The sequence below is a fragment of the Narcine bancroftii genome, chromosome 8, assembly GCF_036971445.1.
Source record: "Narcine bancroftii isolate sNarBan1 chromosome 8, sNarBan1.hap1, whole genome shotgun sequence".
NCBI classification, from domain to species: Eukaryota; Metazoa; Chordata; class Chondrichthyes; order Torpediniformes; family Narcinidae; genus Narcine; species Narcine bancroftii.
Window position 1 is genome coordinate 35,491,335 of NC_091476.1, and position 10,562 is coordinate 35,501,896.

The window sequence follows — 10,562 nt, forward strand, 5'->3', positions numbered from 1 at the left end:
TTGTACTTTCTCATGCCCCTTTGATGTTTAACCCACATTGCTCACAGCAGTGTTTGGAATTAATCCTCATTTGACGGAAGGAAGCTTTGCATTTACATGGCACTTTTCATGACCTAGGGACATTCAAAAGCACTTTAACACCAACATATTTTACAACCAATAAAGTGCTTTTGAAGTGTAGCCAAGATTGTAATGTAGGAAACATGGGAATCACTTTGCCTTGGCATGCTTCTATTAATAGCTTTGAGATAATGACCAGATAAACAGCTTTAGTAATATGGACAGAAATAAATGTTGACAAAGACATCTGAAAACTGAGCTCGAAAGATCTTTCTGATGATATGAAGTAGATTCAAGATTCAAGATTCAATTTATTGTCAAAACAGTGTTCTGTTACATGGAATTCCTTTTTGTCTTCTGCAAGGCAGGTAGATTCATCACCAGCAGAAATTGCTTAAGTGCCTCTTACAGTCAGACTTACAGAAAGAGAAGCAGAAGAGAGATCCCCCCCAGAGTCACCGTGTCCATTGATTCACCTCCAGTGCTTCCGCAGCCTCTGCAACTACCCAGAGTCCAGTCCAAAACCATGTGTAACCTGAGCTCCAGATCTGAACCTCCGACACAGTCAGAGACCCTTCAATGCCCTCAGCACCCCCTCTCATCCCGGTTCTGATACTTGGTACTTCTCTGGCCAGATCGAGCCAATGTCCAGCAGTCCACAGTCTGGCGCGAGTCTCCTGACAGCAGTCACCAGCAGCCCACAGCTTCCGTGGGTTAATCGCCTCAAGTTGCCAGCAGCTCACCATGTGCACTGGCCTCTCAGCCACAAAGCCCCTCACTGGTCCACTTCGGTGGTCACAGTCCCATGGGTCATCTCTTCTGCTTCTCCTTCTCAAACAAGGGCGAGGAGTGGGGGAGGGGGTGATCTTCCTGTCCTCTGGTGCCCTGCTCCAGCCCTCTGCTTCCCTGGAGTCTGCAGCCCCTCATAGCTGTTGCCATCTTGGATGCAGACCCCAAGATCACAGGATCTCAAATAAAACCACCATCAGCTCCCTCAACGGGTCGATCCAAGCCCATGCGGAGCTGATGGCAGAGTGCTGCATGTCTGCTCCCTCGATCCCCTCAGGTCTGCACCAGCCACAGTGCTACCACAACAGTGGCTCCAGCAGCATTGCTATCATGTAAGTACTTGAACTTGGATCATGTCAGAGCCATTCTGTCTGTGGATTTGCTGAGAGCACCTGAAGAAGGGCTCTGGTATGTACTCAGACAACAGTAATAGAAATTCGCCAAGACAGTTATATCTAAATATTTTTTTATCATTAATTACTAATAAAATAACACCTTATCTAACATATATAAACTTAACCCCCAATTATGCATAAATATACTTGTGCATGTGTCCGTGTGTCCATGTGTCCGTGTGTCCGTGTGTGTGTGTGTGTGTGTGTGTGTGTGTGTGTGTGTGTGTGTGTGTGTGTGTGTGTGTGTGCGCGCGCATGTGCGGGCATGCGTGTGGAAATATCCTAACTATTACGGCTTAGGCACAATTCTAGAATATCAGTTCAAAGTTCAGTCTCAGAAATCCAGTGTTGACATGAAAACTCTTAAATTGATGCAAGGAAGTGATCACGAAGTAGGTGGGAGAGACAGGGTGACAGACTGTTGTAAACTCTCAAAATCTTTGTTGAGTTGCTTCCAGAGAAATACCCTTTCAGACATATCTCCTTTTCTTGGCCTGGGGGCCATGAAGTGAGTGACTTTCACAAAGCTTCCAGACCATTTTGTGGGTCAATTCAAGTGACCTTTTCTTTAGTCATGGTGGGGTTCAACAATTCCCTTCAAAAGTGACCTTTCCTTTGACCACATGAAGCCACTTCAGCACAGAATTACTCAAAGAGCTGCTGCTCCAAGTCCTGCTTCCTTAAAATGGCCCCTGATCAAACAGTGTACCATTTCTTTAATATGTTGGTCACATGGTTCTGCACCTGTGTTCCAGGGGCATTTCTTCTCTCTTCAAAAGTAATGAAAATGAGTATACGCTGTCCCTTCCTGTCAGGCCACAGTCAATTTTCAAAGCTTGCAGGGTTTGCAGCTTGATTTGTTCTCTTAAACAGACAGTCCCACTCAAATGAAAATGAACTGGGAGCACATAATACGTGCAAGGTGCCTCTTTGCATAAATTGAAAGATGAGGACTCAATGGACATGATGAGATGGTTCCCTGAGCAGACTGTCCAGGTCATCTAGTAGAATGCCTCATCATCAGGGCTCATGAACAAGCGCCAGGACTTGTCCTGGCTTGCAGTGAGAGGAGTCTTCCCAGACAGATTCTTTTTGTACAACAGGAACATCGCACACCACACACATTGTTTTTGAGATGACTGTGGTGGTGTGGAGACAGTCTCCCACCTCCTTGCTGAATGCACATTCACTAAGAGTGTGTGGAGAAGGATGCAATGGTCCTTGTCAGTTTATCCCCAGGAAAGCACATAGAGTCAGACATCTAGACCTCTGGAAGATCAACAATTCAGAGGAGGATGCACTTTGGTCCACCCTAAACCTGTTGGTCTTTCAGCACATAGAGATGTCATTGAGGGAATACTGTTGACTGGCAGGCGGTAGGCATACATGCTGAGGGACACACTGAGGTTTGGTGCTGCCAACACAAGGGCGCTGTGGGGAAGGACATCAATCTAAAGTCCTCCCATTACTGGGCATTGAATGGCTGAGACCGAGAGGAAGTCCCTCAAAGTACAGAGGGGGAGAAGCGACAAGTTGCCATGGTAGTAATGGTGTAAATGGAATCGACTGTAACAGGGCACAGTGAGGTGAATGTATGGATATCAAGATTCAATTTATTATCATAGTAATAAAACAGAATCATAATACATTGTTCTTTTTTACTACCTGCAAGGCAGACAGATTCGCCACTGGCAGGAATTACCTAACCACCTCTTACCATATTACAGTCAGAGAAAGAGAAGCAAAAGAGAGTTCCCCAGAGTCACTGAGTGTCCGTAGATTCACCTCCAGTGCTTCTGCAACCCCTGCAGCCACTCAGAGTCCAGTCCAAACCATTGGCAACCCGAGCTCTAGATCTGAACCTCCTACTCGGTTAGGAATCCTTCAGCGCCCTCAGCACTTCCTCGCATCCCGGTTTCCGATACCTGGTACCCCTCCAGCCAATTCAAACCAGTCTTCAGCAGTCCACAGCCTTGTGTGAGCCTCCCCACAGCAGTCTCCAGCAGCCCATATATTCCGAGGGTTCCTAACCTCGAGTTGCCAGCAGCCCGCTGCATGCACTGATCCCTCAGCCACGGAACCCATTCAATGGTCCGTCACTGTGGCCACCATCCCCACGGCTCATCTCCCCCACTTCTTCTCAGACAGCGTAGGGGTGATGATCTACCCATCCATCCTCTGGGGCCATGCTCCAGTCCTCCACTTCCCCAGAGCCTCTGGCCCTTTGTGGCTGCTGTCGATTAATAGACACCACCATCTTGGCTGCAGACCCGCGGTCGTGGAATTTTAAATTAAACCACTGCTGGCTCCCTCAATGAGCCATTCAAAGCCAGTCCGGAGCTGACAGCAGTGGTCTGGGTGGCTGGACCCCATGGAGTGCTGCATCTTTGCTCTCTCACTCCCCGCAAGTCTGCACCAGCGGCTGCTCAGCTCTGGCAGTGCCTGCTCCAAAATGTAAGGGCGGGGACAGTCTCTGAGCAGTTTTCCTTTTGTCAATAATTTGTTGTGACTAAAGTCTATTGGGGGGGGGGGGGGAAATAATCATCTCATGCAAATGGATAACAAAACACTTTCCAGAGAACCCGTGAAGAGGGATATCAAGTGCTGCTGTTAGATCATCCACTTGGTGAAAGAGAATCTTTAATCAGCTTGAAACTTGTTGGTTAGTGGGTTGCCTTTGGGGAAATGCTGCCATCTAAATCACTCTAGTTTGCAGGACTAGATACTGTGAAGCGCAATGAACTCTGTTTTGTGGGGAAGGATCAAAGACCAGGACTATTCTGCCGAGACCTGCTCAAAGAACAGAAGGTCATACTTGGGTGTGTGCACCATGAGGATTTGCAGACTCCAGGGCAGGAGCAGACAGGTGCAGGGCACCAGAAATGGGGCAACACCCCCCTCCAACCCCATCAAGAATGAGAAACCTGGGGAGACCATGCTACAGGAAGGACCAGCAAGGGGCTCAGCGGCTGAAGGATACACACAGGCTGCAGGTTGCTGGAGGAAACGAGGTATCCGAACTGTGTTTCAAGAGGATGCTGAGGGCAGGAAGAGCCTGTGGTGCTGAAGGCTTCCGGATCATTATCGGAGCTTTAGATCTGGAACTTGGGTTGCCAGTGAATTTAGCAGGAGTCTGAGCAGCTGCAGCGGTAGCGAGAGAACTGGAGGTGAATCCACGGACACTCAAGTGTCTCCGAAGGGAACTGTTTTGCTTTTCCTTCTCTTATAATTGGGGGCACCAGGCAATGCTAATGTTGACTCTTTATTTGCTTTTATGGCTGGTAAAAGTTAATGTATGTTATATATTTTGTATTATTATATTACAATAAAAGAAAGCTTGATCTTGAGCTCCTCAAACAGAAGGGCAATAATGATGCTATGTGCAAAAAGAGAATGTGTTCCCAGTATGATGTACAGAACTGGTAGCTGTTAACGCAGAGAATGAAGAACATTAACAATGTAAAGAGCAATGTGTCTTTCTTTTTTTTGTGTGAATGAAGTTTATGTTTGACATTAAAAAAATAAATGTCTATATTTGTATTACCTGCAATTCCTTGAAGAAAAGCACTAGAGGTTCCAAATATCAAAACTTCAGTGACCATAGCTGTCTGACGTTTGGTCAAACTTCTCGCTATTGACGCGATCTAAACAAAAATGACTCCAACATGCAAGTTGTTGCCCACTGGTTAATTTTATCTGGATCTGGTGAAGTAATATAAGTTGTGATTTCATTCATAACTTGAATTTCTTCACCAAAAGAGCACAAAATATTGTGTCATTAACAAAGGGAATAATGCTTTTAATGACCTCACACATGCAGTTGATGGGAATAAACAGATTCAAACACCTTCTGGGCAGAAATTCTTGCAGATGTTTAAACAAAGTGATGATTGTTTCACAGTCAGTGAAGTGCTTTTTGTAAGGATTATTATTGTTGGGCAACTTGTCCGTGAACTACTCTTTGCAGATGATGCCGCTTTAGTTGCCCATTCAGAGCCAGCTTTCCAGCGCATGACGTCCTGTTTTGCGGAAACTGCCAAAATATTTGACCTGGAAGTCAGACTGAAGAAAACTGAGGTCCTCCATCAGCCAGCTCCCCACCATGACCACCAGCCCCCCCGGATCTCCATCGGGCACACTGAACTCAAAACGGTCAACCAGTTTACCTACCTCGGCTGCATCATTTCATCTGATGCAAGGATCGACAAAGAGATAGACAACAGACTCGCCAAGGCAAATAGTGCCTTTGGAAAACTACACAAAAGAGTCTGGAAAAACAACCACCTGAAGAAACACACAAAGATCAGTGTGTACAGAGCCGTTGTCATACCCACGCTCCTGTTCGGCTCCGAATCATGGGTCCTCTACCGGCATCACCTACGGCTCCTAGAACGCTTCCATCAGCGCTGTCTCTGCTCCATCCTCAACATTCATTGGAATGACTTCATCACCAAGATCGAAATACTCGAGCTGGCAGAGTCTGCAAGCATCGAATCCACGTTGCTGAAGACCCAACTGCGCTGGGTGGGTCACATCTCCAGAATAGAGGACCATCGCCTTCCCAAGATCGTGTTCTATGGCGAGCTCTCCACTGGCCACCAAGACAGAGGTGCACCAAAGAAGAGGTACAAGGACTGCTTAAAGAAATCTCTTGGTGCCTGCCCCATTGACCACCGCCAGTGGGCTGATCTCGCCTCCAACCGTGCATCTTGGCGCCTCACAGTTCGGCGGGCAGCAACCTCCTTTGAAGAAGACTGCAGAGCCCACCTCACTGACAAAAGACAAAGGAGGAAAAACCCAACACCCAACCCCAACCAACCAATTTTCCCTTGCAACCGCTGCAACCGTGCCTGCCTATCCCGCATCGGACTTGTCAGTCACCAACGAGCCTGCAGCAGACGTGGACATACCCCTCCATAAATCTTCGTCTGCGAAGCCAAGCCAAAGAAGAAAAGAAATTATGGTTGGATGGTAGAATAATGGCCAGGGAATTCATGCAGAAAGATCCCATAAAACCAATGTTATAATTATGTTGACTTGATTGAATTGTTATTGCACATGTACTGAATCACTGTACATGAAAAAAAAAAGGTTTGCCTGCTATCCAAGCAAGTGAACCCATACTTAAGTACAACAGATAATGAATGCATCAATAAAGAAAAAGTGCAGTTCGTCGTGAGCAATTTCTGTTGATGGCAAATCTTTGTCTCCCTTGCATGGTAAGTGGGCCAAAGAGCCTGTTTGCATGCTATATGATTAAAGGAAATTTGATGTAATATCACATTTTTTGTTTTATTACTGTTATGTCACAGACCAACAGCAATGGAAATTCATCAAAACAATGTTATATTCTTCTTTTAAAACATATTTATTAAAATAACTACTAATAATATAACACTTTAGTCAAAACAACCCCAACTATGTGCGAATGTTCCTGTGTGTGTGTGTGTGTTTGTTTGTGTGTGTGGATACCGAAACCACTACAGCTTAGGCACAATTCTGCAAAGTCATTCCAAAGATCAGTCTTAGAAATTCGTTGTCAACACAGACTTTTAAACTGATGCACAGAAGTAATCACAAAGGAGATGGGAGAGAATGAGTGTTGAAAACACGAATCCTTGTTGAGTTCTTCCAGAGAAATATCCTTTCATATGAATTGTTGTCACAACTCCCCTTTTCCTTGTGTAGGGGAAATGAAACATGCGAGTTCAATAATTCCCCTGGAAGGGAGAGTCAGCCAAATTGTTCATTATCACACAGTCATTCTTGCTCTGTGTTCGATGAGATGGCCACTGGTCACTGGAGACCCTTGCCCTTGACCATCCAGCTTGGCGCAGGGAGATCACCACAGGAGCCTGTGCAGCTGAAGTCAGGCGCATCATCGAGGCCCAACAAAAGCATGCTGTGCGCAAGGCCCAAGCAGCATCCACTGCCACGACAGCACCCACCCACTTGTGTCTCACATGTGAGCGAGCCATCAGGGCCCGGATTGGCCTTGCCAGTCACCTTTGGACCCACAGCCACCAATCTCCAATTTAACTTTGAAGCCATGGTCATCTTTGACTATTAAGGACGAACAACAACAACAAACAACAACAACTGGTCATAAACTTCCACGCATGACTCTCTCTCTCACCGTCTGCGACCCTGGAAAAACCACCCAATGTTCTTGTACAAAGAAAGTAGCAAATTTGGGTACACCACCCAGTCTCTCCAGAGCTGTGAATGGTTGTAACCTGTACTCACCCTTAAAGTGATACTCACACTAAATGACAATAAAGACATCTAGCCTTGAATCAAAGACAATGTGCAGGGTAAGGAAAGAGAGATGTCCCCAAATGCAAATGTACCAAAACCATCCTTCCAAGTGAAAGAACATTTCACTTGTGAATCTGTTGGGTTCATTTACTGCTTCTGGTGATCATGATTCAGCCTCTACATCAGGGAGATTAAGCACAGACTGGGAGATCATTTCATTGAGCACCTTCACTCTGCTTGCTGCAGCATCATGGACCTTCTAATGGCTCACTATTTTAATTCTACGCACTTTTGACACAGTGACATGTTTGTCTATATGCTACATGGTTTGGTGCCAGATCCATTGCTGCCTGTCATATGCATCACAGATTTTGATAAAATTGTACATAGCATGCTTTGTAAATCTGCAGATGACAGTAAAGTGTCTGATATTGTAGATAGTCTAGATCACACATGTCAAACTCAGGCCCGCGGGCCAAATTTGGCCCATAATATAATTATATTTGGCCCGCAAGATCATATCAAATATGTATTAGAGCTGGCCCGCTGGCCGCCGCGCCAGTATAGCGCGTGCACAGCTAATACTACAAATCCCAGAATGCTTTTGCAAATGCGTTGGCGCCAGCCCGCCAGCCCGCTAATCACCCCCACCTCTTCTCTTTACCTTTATTAGCATCTGCGACCTGTCGCCCAACTCACATGTAATAAACCCCTTATGAAAAATGGCCAAACGAAAGACAGAAAACAGGACCTTTCAAGACAGGTGGGAGGCAAACTATATGTTCATCATTTTAAAAGACAAACCTGTTTGTCATTGAAGCAAGTTGTTATTTTTTTAACTTGTTGACTTGTGAAAAAAAAACATTTAAAAGGAGCTTAAAGGCTATAGAGAAATATTATTTATTGAATATTTTATTTCTCATTTGTTAATGCTTCTTCTGGAAAGAGTTTAACCAAAACTATTATTAAACATTTATTTTAATAAGAAAAAGTTTAACATTACATATGTTGAAAGAAGAGAAAACATGCAGATGTTGTTGAAAATTTTCAATAAATATTTAGTTTGGCCCACGACTTAGTCCAAGTTTTTAATTTTGGCCCTCTCTGAATTTGAGTTTGACACCCCTGGCCTAGATGGTTGGGGGAAAAAAAAAATTGAAGTAGGATCTTGATCAGTTGGGTAGAGAATGGTTAATGGAGTTTAATACAGAAATTTGGACAGATACATAGATAACAGGGACAGGTGGGACTATTGTGGGTGGAACATTTTGGTCTGGGTAGGCAAGTTGAGCTGAGGAGCCTACGTGGCTCCCTGACTATGATCTGAAGTCCTTACAGGAGGATGGAGTTAAGCTGACGTGGACTTTTACCCCCTCCATAAATCTTCGTCGTGCGAAGCCAAGCCAAAGAAGAATATACTGTATAACTTCATGAATAGCACTCGGTGTCCAGGATCTGATTACTAATTTCTGCTCCGATATTCAAAAGTGATAGATTCAATTTGTTTCTGCCTGCAATTTAATTTTGAATATTCAAAAGAGTAGAAAAGATGTGCTAAAGGGAAAACTATAGGCCATTAAATTGTATATAAACAGGTCATTGCAGGTTATATATTAAAGAAAATCATAGACAATTCATTTTTATTTGATTGTTTTAAACAACACAACAGGGTTTGATTTGTTTCTATTTTTTTGCTCAGGGAATATTGTGTTCCCTAAACAGAAAGCTACATCAAATGTTATTCTTATTCAGGCCATTACAACCCACCACCTCAGAATAGTTCATGTGAAACAGATTTCTCAAAAAATGGCATGTCACCAAGGTCTTGAATGCAGTCAGATCACATTAGGAATGAGTATCTTTGAGGGATGGACTGAACTGCCCTGCAGTAATCCTCTCTCCGCTTGGTTTTGTACAGATCAGCATTAGTACAGTGAATTGTTGTTGCTTGTCGTATCAGTCATGGCTATGTCAATCTGCATCTTGTCAAGCTGAAGGTGTGAAGACTATAGGACAAGTGCAGCCAGACTCTGAGAATGTTTTGTCCTTTAAAGATTCAGAGTTCAATGCCTTCTATGCTCACTTTGAAAGGGAAAACAATACAGAACCCTCAGGAGCCCCCACAGGCTCATACACGTCCCCTTGTTACACAAATCAGAAACTGCTCTGACACCACAAAAGGATTGTGTGCAGTATTGCAGTTATATTTTGCACTTGGATAAATGTTTATTATCTGTTTTATTTTGCACCATTTTTATTCAATTAAGTATACTATTGTAGTTGCTTCTGTAGTTCTTTACAAAAGTCCCGTTCAGCTGCAGCAAGTTAGAATTTTGGTGTACATCTACATTGATGTGACAATAGACTCATTACCATTTATTTTCCAGATGAACAGTTTCTTGGAGAGATTGCTTTTTAATACTATATTAAACCTTCTGTCCATTTTCCTATAGGATAGAAGTGGAGAAGCATCTAATTCCAAGACAGGGAAACAATGCCCTCCAACTTACTAGATCATCCACTATTCATTCTTCACTGGCAAAATGGTGGAAATTTCCATAATCTGTTTATCCATCTTATCATCTCCTGCAAAAAAAGGGGAAATAAAGGTGAGAAATTTCTAAGGAGTGCAAAATAATCATGGCATTTCTCCCGTGGTGGTTTGATTTCTGATGAATCCTGCGATAATCTGGAATTTAGTTTCAAACAACATACAAACCAAGCATTCATGGACAAGCCTCTAAATATGCAGGTCATGTACAATCCTTTCAGATGTGAAAGAAGAAAAAAATAAAGCAAACATGAAATTTCTTCGCAAACAAATAAGTGCAAAGTAGTTTGTAATTTCATTAATCAGATTATTTTTTGTTTGATTTTGTTCCCATTCCAAATACATCAGTGACTTAATGATGCCAAAAGCGATTTTTCATTCATCCTTAAAAACTTTGTGATAGGTTAGGATACTCTTTTAAATAACATGCTAGATATCTGCTTTTCATAACTAAAATGATGAGCCATTCAGATGTATACACATGTTACCAATGCACAGTTGAGATAAAG

General features: G+C 43.7%; 1 long non-coding RNA gene across 4 annotated transcripts in view; it reads left to right on the forward strand.

Moving 5' to 3' along the window:
• The window catches only part of LOC138741712 (uncharacterized), a 34,777-nt gene extending 24,480 nt beyond the window's left edge, over positions 1 to 10,297 (forward strand). For all 4 annotated transcript variants that reach the window (XR_011343694.1, XR_011343695.1, XR_011343692.1 and 1 more), the window contains one exon: positions 9,956 to 10,297. This is a non-coding gene — a long non-coding RNA (uncharacterized lncRNA). The remainder of the gene's footprint in view (positions 1 to 9,955) is intronic.
• The last annotated feature ends 265 nt before the right edge of the window (positions 10,298 to 10,562 follow it).